We start from the raw sequence: 24272 nt of genomic DNA on the forward strand, positions 1-24272 counted from the left end.
TCTCTCTAATGATACTTCGAAACAACAATGCAACATAATAGAGTCACTTTATATAAGTGGCCTGATGTAACAACTGGAGAAAAAGGCATAGAGTCAAGTGTTGACAACAACAAACTTTAATTTTACCTTCAATTCTAACAGGAAACATGATTTTTACCTTGGCACTCATTCTAAATATGCACGAGAAATATCACATATAAAGTATATATACATATACATTTGCCATTGGCAAACTGAACGGTTCCATCCTGTGAAGATGTTAAGAGATTAACAAATGTTACTGCTGAGAAAAGAGAAAGGACTCAGAGTTAATGGGAAAGAGAAGTAGCACTGCATTTGAAAAAAAAAAAAAAAACTGAGTTGCCTTTTCCCCTTGTGTAAGGTATACATGTCTGTATTCAGCAGCTGTTGCTTAACTCCCCTTCTTTTTCTTCTTTTTGGCTAGTGGGATCTAATTTCCCGACCGGGGATCAAACCCATGCCCTGACCTGGGAATGCAGGGTCTTAAGCATTGGACTGCCAGGGACGTCCCTTTAACTCCCTTTCTTGACAGCAGCTTGGATTTTTATTTGGGACTGTCTTTTCCTAATTTTCATTCCATTTGGTCTGGGTAGGGCTCCCAGAGAGTCTAGGACAGGGAACATGACCTGAGTTGATCAAGTGCTTAGTCTTCTCCTGACATGCAAATGGATCATTTTGAGCACATGATTCAAGGCAGACCAATCAGAATTCATCTTAGGAGTTTTGCTGGGCATCTTGACTTGAACTGGAAATATTTAGCCCCAGAACTGGGACTACAAGGGAGAGTCTTTCTGAGATGGAGTCAACACAGGAAGTATAATTTAGGAGAAGAGAAATGGAATCCTGATAAACTCCTTTGAGCCCCTGTATTTAGCACCCTTGAGGCAATGCCTATTCCAGAACTTTGTATCATGGAAACCAATACATTTCCTTTATTTCTCAAGTTACTTGGGTTGAGCTGCAGTCAAATAAATCCCAATAGATACATTTGTTACTACAGGAAAATTGGAAAACACAGAAAGATACCAAAATAATAAAGAAATAAAACCACCTTTGATTCAATTTTGATATATTTATTTCCTGTTCTTTTTCTTGTATCTATATAACCAGATATCTTTGATTACAATTTTGATGTGTTTTTTCATTCTTTTTATTATCCCTTCATATACATAAGAATCTTAATGTTTATGAAGTCAGGATTATTTTTGCATATATGGACATATATGTTTCTGCATATGGGTATACATATTTTACAGAATTAGAATTAGATTAATTAATAATTTTATATCCTTGTTTTTACCTAACATTGTGCCATGGGCATTTCCCCATTTCATCAACACAACTTTTAATAGTAGAATGATATTCCATGGTACAGGCATACCTTGGAAATATTGCTGGTTTAGTTCCAGACCACAGTAATAAAGTGAATACTGTAATAAAGTGTGTCACATAAATTTTTTGGTTTCTTAGTGCATGTAAAAGTTACGTTTACACTATACTGTAGTCTGTTATATGTGCAGTAGTATTATGTCTAAGAAAACAATGTACATGCCTTAATTTAAAAATACTTTATTGCTAATAAATGCTAATTATCAACTGAGCCTATAGCAAGTTGTAATTTTTGCTGATGGAGGGTCTTACCTCAGTGTTGATGGCTGCTGACTGATCAGGGTGGTGATTGCTGAGGACAGCAGTGGTGTTTGCCACATGCATTGACTCTTCCTTTCACAAACAATTTCTCTACAGCATGCAGTGTTGTTTGATAGCATTTTACCCACAGTAGAACTTTCAAAATTGGAGTCGATCCTCTCAACTCTGCTGCTGCTTTATCAACTAAGTTTATGTAATATTCTAAATCTTTTGTTGTCATTTCAATAACCTTCCCGGCATCTTCACCAGTAGACACTACCTCAAGAATCCACTTTCTTTGTTCATCCATAAGAAGCAACTCTTCAACCATGAAAGTTTTATCATGAGATTATAGCAATTCAATCACATCTTCAGGCTCCATTTCTAATTTTAGATCTCTTGCTATTTCCACCACATCTGCAGTTACTTCCTCCACTGAAGTCTTGAATCCCTCAAAGTCATCCATGAGGGTTGGAATCAGTTTCTTCCAGAGTCCTGTTATTGTTGATATTTTGACCTCTTCTCATGAGTCATAAATGTTCTTAATGGTAAATCCGTTCCAGAAAGTTTTCAATTGGTTTTGCCCAGATCCAGCAGAGGAATCACTGTTTGTGGCAGCCATAGCCTTATGAAATGTATTTCTTAAATAATAAGACTTGAAAGTCAAAATGACTCCTTGATCCATGGACTACAGAATGAAGGTTGTATTAGCAGCCACAAAAATAACATTAATTTCATTGTTCAGCTCCATCAGAGCTCTTGGGTGACCAGATGCATTGTCAATGAGCAGTAACATTTTGAAAGGAAATTTTTTTTTTCTGAGCAGTAGGTCTCAACAGTGGGCTTAAAATATGTTGTAAACAAAAGTGTTGTCATCCAGGCTTTGTTGCTCCATTTATAGAGCATAGGCAGAGTTGATTTAGCTTAATTCTTAAGGGCCCTAGCATTTTCCAGAGTGGTAAACGAGCATTGGATTCAACTTAAAGTGACCAGTTGCATTAGCCCTTAACAGGAGAGTCAGCCTGTCTTCTGAAGCCAGGCACTGACTTCTCCTGACTACCTATGAAATTCCTAGATGGCGTCTTCTTCCAATATAAGGCTGTTTCACCTACATTGAAAATCTATTGTTTAGTGTAGCCTCCTTCATTAATGCTAGATCTTCTGGATAACTTGCTACAACTTCTACATCATCACGTGCTACTTTACCTTGCACTTTTATGTTACGGAGATGACATCTTTCCTTAAAAGTCAGCTGATAGTCTTATGGAAATTCCCAGTATGGAACTAGTTGCTTTTCTCTTGTTTATTTTAAGATTCTCTCTTTATCTTTACTTTTTGCCATTTTAATCATAATGTGTCTTGGTGTGGACCTCTTGTTTGGGACTCTCTATGATTTCTGAAAGTGGGTATCTGTTTCCTTCCCCAGGTTAGGGAATTTTTCAGCTATTATTTCTTCAAATAATTTTTCTGCCCTTTCTCTCTCTCTTCTCCTTTTGAGACTCCTATAATGAGAATGTTAGTAAGCTTGAAGTTGTCCCAGAAGTCACTTAAACTATCCTTATTGAAAAAAATTTTTTCTTTTTCTGTTCAGCTTGGGTGATTTCCACTGTCCTTTCTTCCAGTTTGCTGACCAGTTCCTCAGTATAATCTCATTTACTATTGATTCCTTCTAAAAAATTTTTTTCTGTCAGTTCTTTTTCTGAGGTTTTGTCTTGTTCCTTCATTTGGAGCATATCCCTCTGTCTTCTCATTTTGCCCAATTCTCTCTATTTATTTCTATGTATCATGTAGATCACTTACATCTCCCAATCTTGGAGAAGTAGCGTTGTAGAGGTCACGTCTTCTGTGGCCCAGCAATATGCTCCCCTCTGGCCACCAGAGCTATATGCTCTAGGGGTGCCCCTATGTGGGCTGTGTGGCCCTTTGCTCTGGCAGGGGTGACTGCTCTGGATTCAGGGATGGTTCCTGTTCCAGTTGGCTGTGAGGCCCTGCCTTGTGCAGTGGCTGGAGGCCCACTGGTTTTTGGGCAGGCTCCCTGTATGGCTGGCTCTGTGGCCCAGTGGTACGTGATTGCTACCGGCCTGATGATGGGTAGGGCTGGGAAGTTCACCACCTTGTATGGTCACACTTCATAGTGCCCCCAAACAATTACAATAGTAGCATCAAAGATCACTGATCAGAGATCACCATAACAAATACATATAATAATAATGAAAAAGTTTGAAATATGTGAGAATTACCAAAATGTGACCTGGAGACACAGAGTGAGCAAATGCTGTTGGGAAAATGGCACTGACAGACTTGTTCGACGTTGGGTGGCCACAAACCTTCAATTTGTAAGAAACACCATATCTGTGAAGTTCAGTAAAGCAAAGTGCAGTAAAATGAGGTCTATCTGAACATGTAAACCACAGTTAATTTGAGCTTTCCATTATTTTTGGACATTTAGGCTATTTTCATTTTCTAAAACCTGATTGTTTATGCTACTAGTAAGTATATCTTAGTTCAATTTTCTATTTGTTTAGGTTGGTTTCCTAGCAAGGGCATTATGGTCCTAGAGTGGATGCATTTTTAAAGACTGTGTGTGTATGTGTGTGTGTGTGTGTGTGTGTGTGTGTGTGTGTGTGTGTATATATATATATATATCTCTCTCAAATGGTTTTCAAAAATAGTAATTTATATTCCCAAGAACCTTGCCACACTCAGGCATTATTGTTTCTTTTCATATTTACTAATTTAATAGTCAAAAATGCTCTCATATTGTATGCTAGAATTATTTTGACTACTAGGAGGTTGAATATTTTTTTCATATACTATCGATCTTTTCCATTTCTTCTGTGAGTTGTTATTCATGTTCCTTTTCCATTTTTTTAACTGGCATTTTAGTTCTTTTCTTTCTTATTGATTTTAGGCTTTTCTTTTTCAAAATCAGCAACTGTAATGAGTAGTGTCGCACTGTTAGCTGTTTTAGTACTCACTGGTGCATCACAGATAGAGCCCTGAGACTGTCAACTCCCCTAATTCCAAACTAACCATGAAATAAGATTTTTCTTTCCTAAAAGTAGCAACTGGATTGGTTTCTGAAAACAAAAAACCCAAATGGACTCTTTTTTGTAAAACTGGAGGTCAGGTGGTGAGTTTGGCATCTAAAGCTAAAACATACAACTTCAGCCTTGTTGCGTATTATTACTTATTTAACTGCATAAAGGAAACTTGCGTACCATTCATTATGTGGCATTTTATCTCACAGTTGCAATTTTTATTTAATGCATTTATTCAGTGTAAAATCCTGCTGGAGGGTTTGAAACAACTCTTTCTTCCCATAAACTGTCATCTACCAGCTTGCAACTTTATTTACTAGAAAGAACACACACTCTTCTGAGGGTAGGATTGATTATTTTTTCCAGAATCACAGCATAACACCTTGTCAATTATTAACTCAAAAGGTTGTTTCCTCATATTTTGATGTTAGATCATTTCCTGGGGATGAGAGATAGGGAAACAACTTCTAAATTCAAGTGTACAAAATCTCTAGTTTTTAAAACCTGCTTTTATTGGCTGAGTGAGTGAACTTGGCATTGGATTTTATTGCTGTGTGGTAAAGAAATCTCAATCTGAAGAAAAGAAGGAGGAGGAGGAGAGGGAGAAAAAAAAAGCTTTGCTCTGTTAAAATTTTTATGAAAAGCCAAAAAATCTCAGCTTATTTTTCTTCTGATGAAATCTTAATTGCTGACAAAAAGTTGCTGATTTCATAATGATAACCCATATCATATGTAAAGCATACTTTTCTAAAAAAAAATGTCTCTTTTATTACTTTCTTGACCCCACCTAATAATCAACAACCTAAAGAAGTTTAAAAAGCAAGAGTCATTTTAGCGTAATATTTAGTACTGTTCCGCCATATATAGAAGCATTAATGCGGTTGTAACACGTTTCCTCAGTGTTAATTACCACAAAACCTGAGCATTCCTCATTACATTTTCCTTACCATTTATTTTATGTTTTTGATACCTTGGTTATATTTATTATAATATCTGCTAAAAATTCTCTTTTGGAAAATTAAAAAGCTTGGGTTAGGAAGAAATACAGGATCTTGTCTTTCTCATAGCTTCAGCATATATTTTGGGCAGTCAACGGCCTAGATTGGATTTGATATCATTCTATCACTTATACATAATATGTATGATATATATTTATAAAATTTCAGTTTAAAAGTTTTTGAGAGGATGATAGATAAGTAAGCCAATGATTACATAACAGTATGAGAAATGTTACTGATTCATTAAAGGAGAAGGAATTGGAATTTATGAAGTCAAAAGAGACAGAAATGCTCATTTGCTTATTTTCTCTTGTTGTGGCCTTGGGGCTGTTGGTTTTTTTCTGCCTACTTCACTCCTCCATCCAGAAGTACATGAGGGCCTTATTTCCCCTGAACAGCCAGAAAAGAGGTGACCATAGATGTGAAGAAATACGCAGTGGTGATACAGATAGATGTGTCGAGAAGCAGCAGGGCTGTGACCAGATGAGGACATGGGTTCATGACCACATGAAGAGAAGGAGAGAAGGATAATGGAAGGGGATCTTGTAGGAAGAGAAGGGAGAAAGAACTAAGAGAATCCAGAGGTAGAAGAAGGGGAAGACTCTAGATGCTCTAACCAGATACTGCACAGAACGAGGCAAAGCCCTTGCAAGGAGAGTTCCCCGGCCCACCACCTCCAGCCCAGCTGTAGCAGCACAAACCTTTACTCTCTCTCCTTCGTTCACCACACTGCTAAATCCCGTTAACCTTATCCTCTTTACACGTCCCAGGTCCATCCTCTCAAAGCCATTCTGACCCCAGTGCGGTTCTGGCCATCGTGTCACTCCTGGATGACCTCCAGCCTCTCTCTCGCTCTCAATTCTCTAGTCACTATTCTTCCTGCACCAGAGGCCTCTTTCTGAAACACAAGTCAGATCACATCACCCCATATTTAAAATCATTTTGAGTGGGCAAAAGACTTGAATAGAAATTGCTCCGAAGAAGGTGTACAGATGGCAATAATCACATGAAAAGATGCTCACCATTACAGTTATTAGGGAAATACAAATCCAAACCACAATGAGATACCTCTTTATCTCATGAGGAACACTATTATAAAAAAACAGAAAGTATCAAATATTGGTGCGGATGTGGAGAAATTGGAAACCCTTGTGCATTGCTGGTGAGAATTTAAAATGTTTTAGCCACTGTCAGAAATAGTATGAGGTTCCTCAAAACATTAAGCCTAAAAATTGCCATTTAATCCAGCAGTTCCACTTCTGGGTATATACCCCAAAGAACTAAAAGCAAGGACGCAAACAGATTGTTGTACACTCATGTTCATAGCAGCATTTATTGACAGTAGCCAAAAGGTAAAAACAAGCCAAGTGTCCTTTGACAGATGAACGGGTAAACAAAAGGTGGTATATATCTACATACAATGTGCATTGTACATACAATGAAATATTATTCAACCTTAAAAAAAGAAGGAAATTCTGGCATATACTATGACATGATGAGCCTTGAAGACATTATGCTAAGTGAAGTGTCAGTCACCAAAGGACAAATATTGTGTGATTCCAGTTTTATGAGGTTCCTAGAGTAGTCAAACTCATAGAAACAGAAAGCAGAATGGTGCTTGTTTCCAGGGGATAGAAGGTGGGGGAATGGGCAGTTACTGTTTAATGGGTTGAGAGTTTCAGTTTTGGAAGCTGAAAAAGGTTTCAGAGATGGATGGTGCTGAAGGTTGTACCACAGTGTGACTGTGTTTACTGCCACTGAACTGAACTGTGCCACTTAACTTAAAACCGGTTAAAATAATAAATTTTATTTATTGTGTATACTTTATACACAATTATAAGTTGTGTATACTTTATAATAAAAATTATTTTGTGGATTCTCATTAATTTTAGAATAAAATCCCAGTTTATTAGCCTGATGCATGCGTCTTTTGTGACATGGTCCCCAGCTCATTTCTCTGGCTTGCCATGTGTCGCTTGGCCTAGACCCTAATGCTGGGCACTTCGTCCTGTAAGACTTAGTGCGTCCTTTATCTCCTTCTCCAGGAAATCTTCGATGACTTACCCCACACCCCCTAATTCTAACTCCTGCCCTCATCTTGGTTGGGTGAGCCTCCTTCTTTCTATCATAGCACCCTTACACACTTTCATCTATTACAATAAATTCAAAAAATTGAAAATTTGTTTTTATCAGTAAACCCCTGTTAGGTTGTCAGCTACTTGAGGATAGAGACTGTCTTTTATCTCTGTTGCTCCACTGCTTAGAATATGACCTCATACCTTGTAGATACTTCATATATGTTTACTATCTGAAGGAAGGAATGAAGGTGATTGGGGAGGAGGGAGAAATTCTGCAGTTTGAGCTAAACACCTCATCCCATCTATATAAATGGGAATAATAATAGTAACCACCTATTAGGGTTTCTGGAGAATTATGTCACATTGATATTTGTAAAACACTTAGAACAACCTGACAAGTAGCAAGTACTCAATAAATGCTAGATACTATTATTCATTTTTATTATTGAGTCACCTGTGGAACTTTTAAAATAAAGTCTCCCATCCCTTTTAAAATAATGATTTGCCAAAGGGAAGGATAGAGTAGAAATTGGCAAGGAAATGCCAGAGACAGACATCAATTCCTCTGGATTCCCAGGCCCCCCTGTGGTTTGTCTTCAGAACTGGGGAGAAGCATGCCTGCTAGATATGAACAGATGGGTGGTGGTATGGGGGGGCTCCCATTCCAAAGCAGCCTTTTCTGATCTGACTGTGGATCAAACCACCCCCTAGCCTGTCAGCCCTGGTGATGTGCAGCCTCTCCCAGAGGTGGCTTCTTCCTCGGGCAGAGTGGGGACTTTCCTTAGGAGGATGACCCTGGAGGCACATTGCCACCTCCCACTTGATGATTGCAGCTTTGCCAGGCAGCCTGAGCCCCCTGTCCAACCCACTCCCTCCCATGGCCCAATGACCTCAGGTACTGCCCAGCAGCTGGAGTTTTCCTTTGTGTCTCCTCTACCCCATCAGGGTAGTTTCTTGAGTCTGATTATGAACAAAGAATACGCCAAGTTTATTTTTCTTATTTCTCAAAAATATGCAACTATCTAAGATATATATCAAAGATACGTATATCAAAGAACATTTTAAAAAATTACACTATGATTTAATCTGGTGGCTTTTTCTCCCCTCCCAGTTAGAGCTCAGGGACAGTGTGAGATGTAGGAAAGTATATTTACTGTGTGGGTCAGAGGAGGTTGATTTTTGCCTACAAGAAATAAGAGAAGATCTTGGAAGAAGACCCTGAAGAAAAGGATAGCTTTACCTGAAAACATACAGAGGAGCATTCAGGGAGCTCAAATGTAAGAGCAGGGAGATGGAGATGATCTGGCTTTTCAGCTTTTTTGATAGAATGGGAGCAGGCAACAACTTGGGTACCGAGAGGGTAAACATTTTTTAAGAGTCTGTGTCATTACTGATTTCTCAATGATTGTTTTTCTAAAGCAATTACAATACAAGTCTGAAAACAGAAAGGGCCTGTGTGGTTGATTTTGAGGCTGCAAAGAGGGAGGAAGCTGCAGAAACTTTAGCTCTTTGCATTGCCTGTACTGTGTGTGTGTGTGTGTGTGTCGCGCGCACACGCACGCACACCCAGTGTCAGCTACAAAGTGAAGAGAAAAGCAGACTGAGTCCTAACCCATGACAAGGAGAAAGAAAGTGAATCCAAGTGGCCTCAGGGCTTAACTACAGAAGGACACACTTGTGTGTTTCTGGCGTGAGCACTAATAAGCAGTCAGCTCAAGAGCAGACCACAGCTCTGTAAGAAAGCAAGAATACACCTGTGGGCATTTATGAAACCTGGTGCTAAGTGTCCTTCATAGTTTGCCCCATAAGCCATGACTGGAAGGAAGAGTGATCACCTTTTGCCATAATTTTTCATTCAGACTTTTTGTGGTGGCAAAGGCCACAGTTCACTCTGCTGTTCCCCTAGTAGCACCCCCTCAGGTGAGGGTATGGTTCTGACATCCCTTGAGAAGCAACCAAAGATCACTGGGAGGAGCAGCAGTGTATGGAAGATGGAGCTGAGAAGAAAACGAAACAAAAGAGAGCAATGGTGTAGAAATTTCAATTTGGATGTGTCCAGGAGCTATTCAGAAGGAGAATATTCAGCCCAGGGAAGGGACCATAGGGCTGGTGCACATCCTACCTACTCCCCTATTTCACTTGACAGCTGTCATCTCCATTCAGCCTCAGACAACTGAGAGAGCAGGGCATTACATGCTTCATTTTATGATCCAGGCCATTGTTCCCCTCTGTTAGTAAGGACATTGACCACAGTTACATGTAATACTGTATCTACTATGATTTAGACTCTGTCTACATGAACCTAGAAGAACTGGGTCATACTGAAATTTAGTAAGTCCTGTAGCCAAAGTTTTAGCACAGTGTGTGTATGTTAAAAAAAAAATAGGTCCGTGAAATGCAAAATAATAGGAGTTGTCTAATTTTCTTGTATCATACATTTTTGAATAAATCAGAATAATCAATCCTATAATCATATTTGTTATGACTTCAGCTATATATATTCAGTATTTATATGAAAATTTCAGATTCATATTGAAGCATTTTTTTAACATCTTTATTGGAGTATAATTGCTTTACAATGGTGTGTTAGTTTCTGCTTTATAACAAAGTGAATCAGCTATACATATACATATATCCCCATATCTCCTCCCACTTGAGTCTCCCTCCTTCCCACCCTCCCTATCCCACCCCTCTAGGTGGACACAAAGCACCGAGCTGATCTCCCTGTGCTATGCGGCTGCTTCCCACTAGCTATCTGTTTTACATTTGGTAGTGTATATAAGTCCATGCCACTCTCTCACTTCGTCCCAGCTTACCCTTCCCCCTCCCTGTGTCCTCAAGTCCATTCTCTACTTCTGCATCTTTATTCCTGTCCTGCCCCTAGGTTCTTCAGAACCTTTTTTTTTTCTTTTTTAGATTCCATATGTATGTGTTAGCATATGGTATTTGTTTTTCTCTTTCTGACTTACTTCAGTCTGTATGACAGACTCTGGGTCCATCCACCTCACTACAGATAACTCAATTTCGTTTCTTTTTATGGCTGAGTAATATTCCATTGTATATATGTGCCACACCTTCTTTATCCATCCATCTGTCGATGGACACTTAGGTTGCTTCCATGTCCTAGCTATTGTAAGTATAGCTGCAATGAACATTGTGGTACATGACTCTTTTTGAATTATTGAAGCATTAATTTTAATACTGTCAATACAAAGTCAAATTTATATACATAATTGAAAGAGTAACTACAGAATGCAGTGTTAAGAAATTTTTTACTTTTGTTGCTCATATGATAAACAAGCTTTTCCTTCCTGTTTCTCCAAATGTTAGTATTGCTTTTAAGTCACTTTTTATAGTACCTATAGACAATTTAATCTCTTAAAAAGCATGAGTTTTGATATATTTATATATTCACGCACAGTCCTGAAATGAGGAGAAATTCTTATTCTTATATGCAAGATTTTATCCTCATATACATTTAGTGCTGAGTCAGAGATTTCTTATTTTCTATCTTCCTTTCCTAAAATAAAATAGTTTTGCATCCCAGAAGGTCCAAACAATTAAACAAAGAGAAGAGTTAAATTTGTACCTAAGTGTGATTCCAGACCATCTGACATAGAGAAAGGGGACAGTATTTTGCAGGGTCAGATCAGATTTTGAATCTCTAACACTTATATCTTTACCTTAAATAATGGAAAATATATTCAAAAATATTAAAATTCAGACTTTTCTACAATTTTCATTTTGGAGAATCTTTTCTAAGCAAGACAAGAAGAAAAAAACATCTAATTAGATAATGTTTTCATTGTTTTAATACTCAGTTGAAGCTAGCATAAATTCATAGGACAAACAATAGACTGGGGAAACTATTTGCAGTGGGTATAGATGTGATAGAGAACAGGGTATCCAGTGTATTTGCTATCCAGCAGCAGAGAGATCTTTGTAATTAAATCATGACATTCTTTTGATGAAAATCTTCACTGTTTCACGATTTTGCTGAGTAACAGCCAGCATCACTACTATGACTGAGGAGGTCAGCGTTGTCCGGCAGCTCCTTCCTGCCCTCATCACCTGGCTCTCCGGGCCCTGCCCTTGCTCCCTTGGCCCCAGCCACACTGGCCTCCTAGCTGTTCCATGGATACATCAAGCCTCTGCCATCTCAGGGCCCTCTGCCCATGCTGGTCCCTCTTCTGGAGATGCTGTTCCCACAGATACTCCCTTGGCTCCATCTGAAGGCCTTTGCTCATGTGTCCTGTTATCAGTGTGGCCTTCCCTGAAAACCCTACACAAAAGATCGATCCCCTCCCACTTGGACTTCATTTTCACTGCTTTATTTTCCTGATAGCACTTTGATGTACTCCTCTTACTCTTGATTAGTTGCTTTTAGTTTGTCTCTTGACTAGGAAGTAAATTCTGTGAAGTCAGGGATTTTGTTCACTGCTCTGTCCCCAGCCCACAGAAGTGCCCTGGATATAGTAAATGCCCAATCTTGTTTGAATGGAGGAATCACAACATATGAAGAGATTCTATAAACTGATGAGGAAAAGATTAAAATCTAGTGGAAGTATGGTTATAAAATTCACAGAAGAAATCTAAATGGTCAATAAACATATAGCAAATGCTTAAACTTATAGAAGTAAAGGGAATATACAGTAAAAGAATAAGATACCGTATGTTTACCTGTCAAATTGGCAAGAAGGTTGTAGTACAATAACATCAAGCGCTGTCACATGTGCGAGCCACTGGGCTCTCCCCTGCCTTGGTGGTGGATTCATGAATTGCTACTACATTTTGGGAAAATAGTCTGTCAGTATTTGTTACAAATAAATATATTGGGTTGACTAAAAATTTCTGTTCATTCTGAACAAAAAAACCTGAATGAACTTTTTGACCAACCCAACATAATACCTAGTGAGGTTCTGGGTTTCACGGGGCCCAAAGCTTAAATTTTATTAGCTTCATTCATTTTAGTCTGTTTTCATTAGTCTTTAAAAAAAATTACAATTAAAAAATGAATTCTAGGATCATTTAAGAGCTCTGTGCAAAACCAGGGCTTTGAAGCTGAAGCTTCTTTAGCTTCCTGGCAAATCCTCCTCCATGGTACATGCCCTCTGAACTGCAGTCGCATTTCTGGGAACATACGCTGTAGGAATAAGAGTCCCAGTGCATAAAAGATGTATGTACAAGGCTGTTTACTGCAGAATTATTTATAGTGGAACAGAAATTGGCAATCATCTTAATGTGTTAATAATGAGAATTTCAAATGATTGTAGTACATCCATTCTATAGATTATTATTTAGTTATTTAAAATAATATCTATTCTGTATTGTGTAAGAAAAGACAGCTGTAAAACAATGTGTATAATATAATCCAATTTTGATAAAAGCAACAGAGTAATAAGCAAGAGCAAAGAGAAGAGCAACGTCACATTTGTCCATCTGAATGTATGTTTACATTAATGTGTGTGTGTGTTTGCAGGAGAAATACAAAGCTATGGAGAGATGTGTTATTAACGCTGGGTACCTCAGGTCAGGAGTGGGGATGGGAATGGATGGGGGCAGTGAATAGTAAATTTTTCTTTATACATTCCAGAATAACTTGACTAGTTTCAACAATGCGTTCATATTTTTCCAGCTTTATTGAGATATAATAGACATATAACATTGAGTAAGTTTAAGGTTTAAAATGTGTTGATTTGATTCAATTATATGCTGCAAAATGATCACCACCACAGCATTAGCTAACACCTCCATCCCATCACATAATTACTTCTTTTCTGTGGTGAGAACATTTAAGATCTACTCCCACAGCAACTTTCATGTATATAATACAGTATTACTAGCTGTATTCACCACACGGTTTATCACCAGAACTTGTTACTCCTGTAACTGGAGGTTTGTACCCTTTGACCAATGTCTCCCCTTTACCCCCATGCCCCAGCCCCTAGTAACCACCACTCTACAGTCTGTTTCTATAAGTTTAGGGTTTATTTTTAAGATTCCACATATAAGTGATATCATACAGTATTTGTCTTTGTTTGACTTAGTTCACATAGCATAATATCTTCAAGTTTCATCCAAATTGTCACAAATGGCAAGATTCCCTTCTTTCTCATGGCTGAATAATATTCCACTACACACACACACACACACACACACACACACACACACACCCCACGCATTCTTTATCGATTCATCTGTTGACAGACATTTAGGTTGTTTCCCTGTCTTGGCTACTGTGAATAATGCTGCAGAACATGGGTTTCAAATGTCTGTTGGAGATCCTGTTTTCATCGCTGGAAGTGGGATTGCTAGATCATACGGTAGCTCTATTTTTAATTTTTTGAGGACCTTCCATACTATTTTCCATAGTGGCTGTACCAATTTACACTAACAATAGCACACAAGTGTTCCTTTTACTCTACATCTTCTCCAGCACTTGGTATCTCTTATCTAATACATTCATACTTTTATAATAAAAAAGGAATAAAAACATTAAAAGAGAAAAGATAATCCTCTTATTAAATGCAGTGATGATTTTATGGTGAAGATGATAACGCTTATAAAACACTTTTTATTTATTGCTTTTTGGCATAGAGCTAGGTGAAGTTTGGCCCCTGCTCTCAGGAAACAAACTGAAACAAGAGAAATGTTAGGAAATGTTTGGAGTGTTTCTCTTTGACATAAATCACAGCAAGATCTTTTTTGACCCACCTCTTAGAGTAATGGAAATAAAAACAAAAATAAACAAATGGGACCTAATGAAACTTAAAAGCTTTTGCACAGCAAAAGAAACCATAAACAAGACGAAAAGACAACTCTCAGAATGGGAGAAAATATTTGCAATTGAAGCAACTGACAAACGATTAATCTCCAGAATATACAAGCAGCTCATGCAGCTCAATATCAAAAAAACAAACAACCCAATCCAAAAATGGGTGGAAGACCTAAATAGACATTTCTCTAAAGAAGACATACAGATGGCCAACAAACACATGAAAGGATGCTCAACATCACTAATCATTAGAAATGCAAATCAGAACTACAGTGAGGTATCACCTCACACCAGCTAGAATGGGCATCATCAGAAAATCTACAAACAATAAATGCTGGAGAGGGTGTGGAGAAAAGGGAACCCTCCTGCACTGTTGATGGGAATGTAAATTGAAACAGCCACTATGGAGAACATTATGGAGCTTCCTTAAAAAACTAAAAATAGAACTACCATATGACCCAGCAATCCCACTACTGGGCATATACCCTGAGAAAACCATAATTCAAAAGGACACATGCACCCCAGTATTCATTGCAGCACTATTTACAATAGCCAGGACTTGGAAGCAACCTAAATGTCCACTGACAGATGAATGGATAAAGAAGATGTGGTATATATATGCAATAGAATATTACTCAGCCATTAAAAGGAACAAAATTGGGTCATTTGTGGAGATGTAGATGGACCTAGAGAGTGTCATCCAGAGTGAAGTAAGTCAGAAAGAGAAAAACAAATATTGTATATTAATGCATATATGTGGAATCTAGAAAAATGGTATAGATGATCTTATTTGCAAAGCAGAAATAGAGACACAGACATAGAGAACAAATGTATGGATACCAAGGGGGAAAGGTGGGGCGTGGGAGGAATTGGGAGATTGGGATTGACACATGTACACTATTGGTACTATGTATAAAGTAGACAGCTAATGAGAACACAACTGTACAGCACAGGGAACTCTACTTAATGCACTGTGGTGACCTAAATAGGAAGGAAATCCAAAAAAGAGGGGAGTATGTGTATGTATAGCTGATTCATTTTGCTGTACAGTAGAAACATAATACTGTAGAGCAACTATACTCCAATAAAAATTAATTCAATAAAAGACTGCTGGGGCTTCACTGGTGGCGCAGTGGTTGGGGGTCCGCCTGCCGATGCGGGGGGCACGGGTTCGTGCCCCGGTCCGGGAGGATCCCGCCTGCCGCGGAGCGGCTGGGCCCGTGAGCCATGGCCGCCGAGCCTGCGCGTCCGGAGCCTGTGCTCCGGAGCGGGGCGGTGCTGTGGCAGTGGGAGGCCTGCGTACCGCAAAAACAACAAAAAATAGACTGCTCATATGTATCAAATGGATAATATTAAAATGTTTGAAAATAAGGCAAAAAAATAAAGAAATGTTTGGAGTGTTCACTGAGGAAACAGTAAAATGCCAGCTGTCCTTAAAAAGAAGAACAGTGAAGAACTGGAGCATAAGATAACATAACAGTAGAGAACTGGCGTTATCGTCAACAGCAAGCAAGCGGAAGTTTGAGGGCCAGCCTCCTGGGGCAGTGTCCTCAAGAGGGGCGAAGAGTATACGGTCAAGATAGAGAGTGACTGGGTACTAATGTTGCTACGGTACCAATATCAATGAGGGCTCAGCACATGCCGGGTACTGGGTTGATTACTATTCTTTAGCCCATCTGATTTTCCCGTGGCCTATGAAGTGAGCACTCTTATTACACCCATTTTACAGAGAAAGTTCAGAGGTTCATATGACTAGAGAGTGTTGGATCCGGAACTGGAGACCAGGCCTGTCTTATCCAGAGCCCTTGTGTTTAGTTACCATGATACTTGGCCTCCTTGAAGTGTAACAGGTATATGCATTTTAGGATCCTCCGTCGTACACCTATTGGGCAGGAGTCGTTAAACACTTACTAAAAGGCCAATCTGGCCTAAAAAAGTACTTTTCAGTAAGAGATATGAAATGTGTAACTTTGTGTAAAAGGTGGGTCACACCTGGTTGACCAGTTGTCTTGCCCTAGGGGTATGATGAATTCTGCCGCAGCATGAAGCATAGATTTAAAAGTAGGTTTCATTGGATAAGAGGAAACTTGCACAAGCAGGAGAAGGGTTGGATCCTCTTATCTGTCCTTGGAGAGGCATACGCCAGGGTCTGGGTGCTCTGGGCCTGCAATGCTGGTCTACGTACACCTATAGAAATGGCACCCCTGTGGCTTCTGTTATAGGACGAGCATATTGACTGAAAGCCACAGCGTGCCAGGTATACAACATGGATACAAAGAAGGCTCTGGAACTTCTGACTTCAAAGAACTTAAAATTTGTTGGAGAGTCAGGCAAGGGGGCAGTTATTAGGGCTGTGATGTAAGTGAGATGACAAAAGTAAGCACTGGGTTCTTGAAGTGCACAAGAAAGGCATCTGATTCGATTCTGTGCAGTGCAGGGAAGCTTCCTAAGAGAGATCGTCTTCAAAATGAATCTTTACCTCATCTATTTGAAGTCAGGGGACTGGACAAAATGACCTCTTTAGTCCTTCCATGGAGTTCTGTGACACTGTACATGGTGAATGAATCTCAAGAGAAGGAGGGCTTCAACTCAACTGCTAGACTTCCCTGACAAAGATAAGAGGAAAAAAAGGGCTGTGAAGAGCCATTAGAGAGATTTAGCTAAGGTGACCAACTCTTCAGGGGTTTGTTGGAGACTTTCTGGATTTTAAAATCCTAGACCAGGCAGTGCTGATAAAATTGTTAGCTGCTGCAGTAACTACACACTTGATTTTTATGGGATCTTTGACATTATCAGAGCTTCTAGAATTGAGGAGGTGACTCTATGCAGGTGTGAAATGGCCCTTGATCTGGAGAAGGGTATAGAATTGCAAGTCCTCCTGCAAACCTCCCTGGACTGCACATTTTCTATTCCACCTGTCACCTGTTTCTTCCTACAGAGTAGGAAAATAGCAGCCTTCTGTACCATCAGTCTTGAACTAGAGGTTGTTTCAAAGTCATCAGCCATGAAAGCGAAACTGTTTACACATCCTTTCTATGATGTCACCTTCAAACTTGTTGATTGAAAACGAAGGGAAAATATCATGACCTAAGTGAACACAGGAGGAGGGCAGGGGGATAGAACAAATGATATTTATGACCGACTGAGAATTTCAATCTCAGCAACTGAAATGGTGAACTTGGGATCACTGGAAATGGAAATAGTTGACTTAACAGATGGTAGGCGGCCCTTGTCAGAAAAGACTGTTCTGAGCATGAGCCTAACTGAGTAGTTTATATCTGTATAAATTAACATTTTTTAAAGCTGTGATATTCTCAGGAGAATTTTCAGGATAAACATTCAGAGTTTTCCAGGTGTCCTCAGTGGAAAACTTATCATTGAACAAAGGTTAATCTCACTAGTTTAAAAATTATACATTGGAAATTCAAATGGACCATGATCTGTCTTTAAAATGATGCAGAAATTTGAGAGCTGAAGATGTACTCTTTTTCTGGTTTTTACCATATTCTTCTATAAGTTCTTTTGTTTGAACAGCTCCTTGGGGCGAACATCTGCCTACTTGAAATCTTATTAGGAAAATAACTTCATTTAAATCTTCCCTCATAGCCCTCTCCTGCAAATTTCAGTGTATAGTCAAGCATGCTAGGGAAAATTGAAGCAATTAGGTATGTCTCAATTAAATATTTTTTTATTTTTAGGGATATGCCATAGTAATTTTTATGTATAACTACATGTTTAACACTGAATATCTGTCATTTTCTTCCTTAGATTCCTGAAGACTTGTCCAACTAAAGCTTATTTCATTCTGTATTGAGCCCAGTTGTTCCTGGGAATTGTAAAACTAAACATTGCTAATAAATGGGCATGCATACGTCCAAGTGTAGGGTTCACACAGCAGAAAAGAAACACTTTATTTCTAAGAGAAGAAAACCACATAAGGCAGAGAAACAAACAAGATCTGCTGTTGCTGGGCCAGTAACATGAGAAGGAAGAGAAATCCATAGCAGACTTGTGATACTTGTAGTTTTCCTAAGAATTCTTGGGGTCAACAAAGAATTAACTAGTAATGCTTGTTATCTGGGCATTGAATAAAATTCAAATGATCTCTCTATTTTTAATTTCAACAGAAACTATTTATCCATCATTAAAAATATTCAAACAGAATAGAAGGACATGAAATAAAATAAAATATCCCACCAGACCCAACTTTCATTGCTCAAAGGCATGATTTTTAAACTTGTCTGTTTTGGTTCTTCCAGTGGCTACCCCCATATGTCTAAATCAGGTAATTACAGCAATATTTCTTGCTGTACTTTAAAAAAAATTAACATACCGAGTAACTTCCCATTATGAAAGATGAAGAATTCAGCATACTTAAGCTTCTCTTTCCTTCTCCTCCCACTTCCCACGTTTTGTTATTTATGTTATAAAGTTTGGATCTTGTTTTTGTTACCTCTGTACCTCTAAATAATGTACTCAACTCTCTCTTCATCCATCAACTTTAGACAGTATCTCCAGACACCCATTAGGAGGAGAAGTAAGGCTTCATACATTCCTCCAGAGAAGAGTTCCACTACTTTTATACTGTCAGAGATTCTGTTATTTATATTCCATTCTCCTCAAATGAGGAGGGCCTGAACAACCCACAGGCTAGTACCTCCAGCCCTGCATTGGTGGATTATAACTTTTTTAAGGAGCACTTTCCCAATTTTAGCCTGAAGGTAGGTAAATATGACTGGTAGGGACCTGAGAAAGCAGGCGGAAGAAGGACTACAGGCAGGGTTGTTTCACAGACAGACCTTCAATTATCACCATATTTTGGCCTTACTTTTCATTCCCATTCTTTCACTTGCCAGTCTGGAGCTTTGAGCTTCTCCTGAGCTTACCATGAAGAGTATATTTTTTGATGCTCAATGTGGACTTTCCACATTCTTTTCTTATCTACAAATGTGATCTCATTAAAGTTCTGAAATTTTATCAAATTTTGAAAATTTATCAAACTCTGGCTGGTTCATAGACCCACTCATTCTCATTCGGTGATATTACGGATCCATTGCTTTTGTACTTCTTTGAGAGGAAATGGGGTGAAAAGTGTGTGCTTGGGCCACCATCTTGAATAGAAAAATCTCCCTCTTTCATTCTAATTCTTACTCTTTAGCCAAGGCATTTAATTCTCTTTTGTTTATGCAGAAATTGGAATGAATGCAGTTCTGGTCAGTCTCTGTTCAAAGACATGGAATGTCTTTCCAAGAAGTCTTCACCCCTTCTTAGTTTATCAGTTCTCATTGACTCAGTACAAAAACAGCTCTCCTATAGCCTTGCTTCCCACTACTTCCTCATGAACACTTTGCCCCAGTCAAACTGAATTGCTTACCATTTCCTCAAGATAACTTTAATTTCCTGTATTTTGCTTTTATTCTGCTGTTCTCTCCAACCTCCCCCCACGAACACACAATGCTTCCCTACTTCAAATAATCTTCCACTCTAAATGCAATCTAGCCTGCAGGAGCACAAGGCAAAGATCATCTGCTTCTATGAGCTTCCTCTGACTTCAGCCAGAGGTCCATGACTTTATTAAGTCTGCTTTCCATTGCCCCAGTGGAAAGGTGGGCACCAGGTGATCGATAATGACATGATTGTCTCACTGGATCTGTGGGATTTTAATTTGTGGAGGTGACTGAGTGATGACATGGGGAAGCTAATGCCACTGAAAGAAGATTTTGGTTACTCACATTTCCTGAGAGAAGGGGCCACACCATGTCACACAGGGCCAATGTGATCTCATAGAACATTATAGCAGAGAGGTTTGTACCTCTCTGTGAGATTTATGACATGAACGTTGAATTGTGGCATTTTATGCTGTGTCTCATCTTCCTTCACCAGTAGCCTCATGGAGGATAGAGTATATGTCTTAAGCATGTTGGGATTCTCTGCAACTCCTATAACAAGGGTTTGCAGATTTCTCACTGGAGGAAAATGCCTTCTTTTCTGCTCCCATACACTTGCTTAATTTCTTAGGATTCCTTACATATCATAAGCATTGTTTTCTCAACAATTTGTCTTAAGAATTCTTAGTATCACGTCACTTCTGTACTCAACAATGTTCCAGTTAGATGTTCTAGAGAAGTATAGGATGGTTGCGGGTTTCAGTGTGGGGTGACTTGCGGGTGATGAGAAGTGATTAAGAAATTAAAAAGACAACTTGAGAAACGTGGAGGAGAACTTCTAAAAGTAGGTGGGGCCATAGCTGAAAACTTTACCACTGTCCAGATTATCCCAACCCTGGAAACTCCATGTGCTAGTCAGTTCGGCTTGTTTATGCTGCAATTACGAAGAACTGTCGGTGACTTACACCTCACAGGTTTAGTTCTAACTCACTTTACATTCAGGTGCAGGTCAACCATGGCTCTGCTCTACGTGTTCTCTTCATTTCAGGGTTCAGGCTAAAAGACTCAGCTCACCTGGGGTATGCTGGTCTTGCGACAGTAGGAAAAGAGTAATGGAAGTGCTACATGATGGCTTTATAAGGTTCTGCTCTAAAGAAGCATCACCAATTTCCCTTACATTTCATTGCTAAAAGAATTTGCGTGGCCAAGCCTAATATTAAAGAAGTATTATCCTCCCAACTGGAAAAAATCATATAAACTACCTCACCCCAGAAAATAGATATTAGTGATAATAATAATAAATTACAAGTGAATAATAAAACCGACAAGTGGGCACCTCCATGGCCTGACACTAAGTAACATTTTACTTTCTCCTTAGACAGCCCTGCCAGGTAACTGGTAGGAAACATACTCAGAGAGGTTAGTTAGTTTATTAGCTTAATGTGACCCAGCTAGTTAGGTGGAGAACCAAAATTCTGAACCAGGTTTCCTGACACCTGGTAAGAAATAAATAAATTCCCTTGTAAGACCAAGGTACAGCCATCAGGACAATGCACAGTTATGCCAGCAACATGTAAAACTGTGCTCGCACAGCACCGCATTATTCCTAGTTTTGCTTCCAACGCTAGCTGAAGCTACCTTGGCAGCCTCCAACCTTCTAGCTTCTGATCTCTTACCATTGCCCACCCACGAGACCTGGGGCTTGTCATCATTTTAGTCTGACATCACCTTTTGGGGAGGCCTGTTCTTCTGACTCTTCTATCTTCTGTTGCTCTGAGTAACCCTCCAGGACCCAACCAGAAATCTCAAAATCTCCCTCCCGTACATGGTAATGGCACCAGCAAAACCCAAACACAGTCGAACCCTTAGGTGGCCTGTTTTGAAAGAGGTTTGGTAAAGTTAAGCTACTCTCAGTGACCCTCCATAGATATTCATACGTAGGGATCTTTCTGATAATTTATTATGAATAGAAATTGTTCCCCCTCAGTTTCAAGTTGTCATCTATTAGGCAGTCCTGGTATTTCATTTTAATGTATAAGAGATCACTTAGTGATATACTCTGATAATTCCTGAAATCTGTCACCTATCATAGAATAACATTGGCAGTCCTCCAGCACTTTGGTGTTTGGAGACACCAAACACAGTAAGTTAAGCAAAATGAGAAGACAGAGAAATACACAGCAGATGAAGGAACAAAATAAAAACCCACCAGACCAAACAAATGAAGAGGAAATAGGCAGTCTACCTGAAAAAGAATTCAGAGTAATGATAGTGAACATGATCCAAAATCTTGGAAATAGAATGGAGAAAATAAAAGAAACATTTAACAAGGAACTGGAAGAACTGCAAACAAACAATGATGAACAACACAATAAATGAATTTTAAAATTCTCCAGAAGGAAGCAACAGCAGATTAACTGAGGCAGAAGAACAGATAAGTGACCTGGAAGACAAAATAGAGCAGAATAAGAAAAAAGAATGAAAAGAATTGAGGACAGTCTCAGAGACCTCTGGGACAACACTAAATGCACCAACATTCGAATTATAGGGGTCCCAGAAGAAGAAGAGAAAAAGAAAGGATCTGAGAAAATAGTTCAAGAGATTACAGTTGAGAACTTCCCTAATATGGGAAAAGAAACAATCAATCAAGTCCAGGAAGCACAGAGAGTCCCATACAGGATAAATCCAAGGAGAAACATGCCAAGACACATATTAATCAAACTATCAAAAATTAAATACAAAGAAAACATATTAAAAGCAGCAAGGGAAAAACAACAAATAACACACAAGGGAATCCCCATAAGGTTAACAGCTGATCTTTCAGCAGAAACTTTGCAAGCCAGAAGGGTGTGGCAGGACATATATAAAGTGATGAAAGGGAAAAACCTACAACCAAGGTTACTCTACCCTGCAAAGATCTTATTCAGATTCAACGAAGAAATTAAAACATTTACAGACAAGCAAAAGCTAAGAGAATTCAGCACAACCAAACCAGCTTTACAACAAATTCTAAAGTAACTTCTCTAGGCAGGAAAAACAAGAGAAGGAAAGGACTTATAATAACAAACCCAAACTATTAAGGGAATGGTAATAGGAACATACATATGGATAATTACCTTAAATGAAAATGGATTAAATGCTGCAACCAAAAGACATAGACCAGGTGAATGGATACAAAAACAAGACTGGTATATATGCTGTGTACAAGAGACCCACTTCAGACCTAGGGACACAAACAGACTGAAAGTGAGGGGATGGAAAAAGATATTCCATGCAAATGAAAATCAAAAGAAAGCTGGGGCTTCCCTGGTCGCGCAGTGGTTGAAAGTCTGCCTGCCGATGCAGGGAACACGGGTTCGTGCCCCGGTCTGGGAAGATCCTACATGCCGTGGAGCGGTTGGGCCCGTGAACCATGGCCACTGAGCCTGCGTGTCCAGAGCCTGTGCTCCACAATGGGAGAGGCCACAACAGTGAGAGGCCTGCGTACTGCAAAAAAAAAAAAAAAAGCTGGAGTAGCAATTCTCATATCAGGTAAAATAAACACTTTAAAATAAAGACTACTTCAAGAGACAAAGAAGAACACTACATAATGATCAAGGGATCAATCCAAGAAGAAGATATAACAATTGTAAATATTTATGTACCCAATATAGGAGCACCTCAATACATAAGGCAAATACTAACAGCCATAAAAGGGGAAATCGACAGTAACACAATAATAGCAGGGGAGTTTAACATCCCACTTTCACCAATGGACATATCATCCAAAATGAAAATAAATAAGGAAACACAAGCTTTAAATGATACATCAAACAAAGTGGACTTAATTGATAGTTATAGGACATTCCATCTAAAAACAACAGAATAAACTTTCTTCTCAAGTGCCCATGGAACATTTTCCAGGATAGATCATATGTTGGGTCACAAATCAAGCCTTGGTAAATTTAAGAAAATTGAAATAGTATCAAGTATCTTTTCTGACCCAAATGCTATGAGACAAGATATCAATTACAGGAAAAAATCTGTAAAAAATACAAACACATGGAGGCTAAACAATACACTACTAAAAAACCAAGAGATCACTGAAGAAATCAAACAGGAAGTCAAAAAATACCTAGAAACAAAAGACAATGGAAACATGACAACCGAAACACTATGGGGTGCAGCAAAAGCAGTCCTAAGAGGGAAGTTTATAGCGATACAATCCTACCTCAAGAAACAAGAAACAGCTCAGATAAACAAATGAACTTTACACCTAAAGCAATTAGAGAAAGAAGAACAAAAAAACCCCAAAGTTAGCAGAAGGAAAGAAATCATAAAGATCAGATCAGAAATAAATGAAA

Source organism: Neophocaena asiaeorientalis, unplaced genomic scaffold (genome assembly GCF_003031525.2).
Source record: "Neophocaena asiaeorientalis asiaeorientalis breed wild unplaced genomic scaffold, Neophocaena_asiaeorientalis_V1.1 scaffold59, whole genome shotgun sequence".
Classification (NCBI taxonomy): domain Eukaryota; kingdom Metazoa; phylum Chordata; class Mammalia; order Artiodactyla; family Phocoenidae; genus Neophocaena; species Neophocaena asiaeorientalis.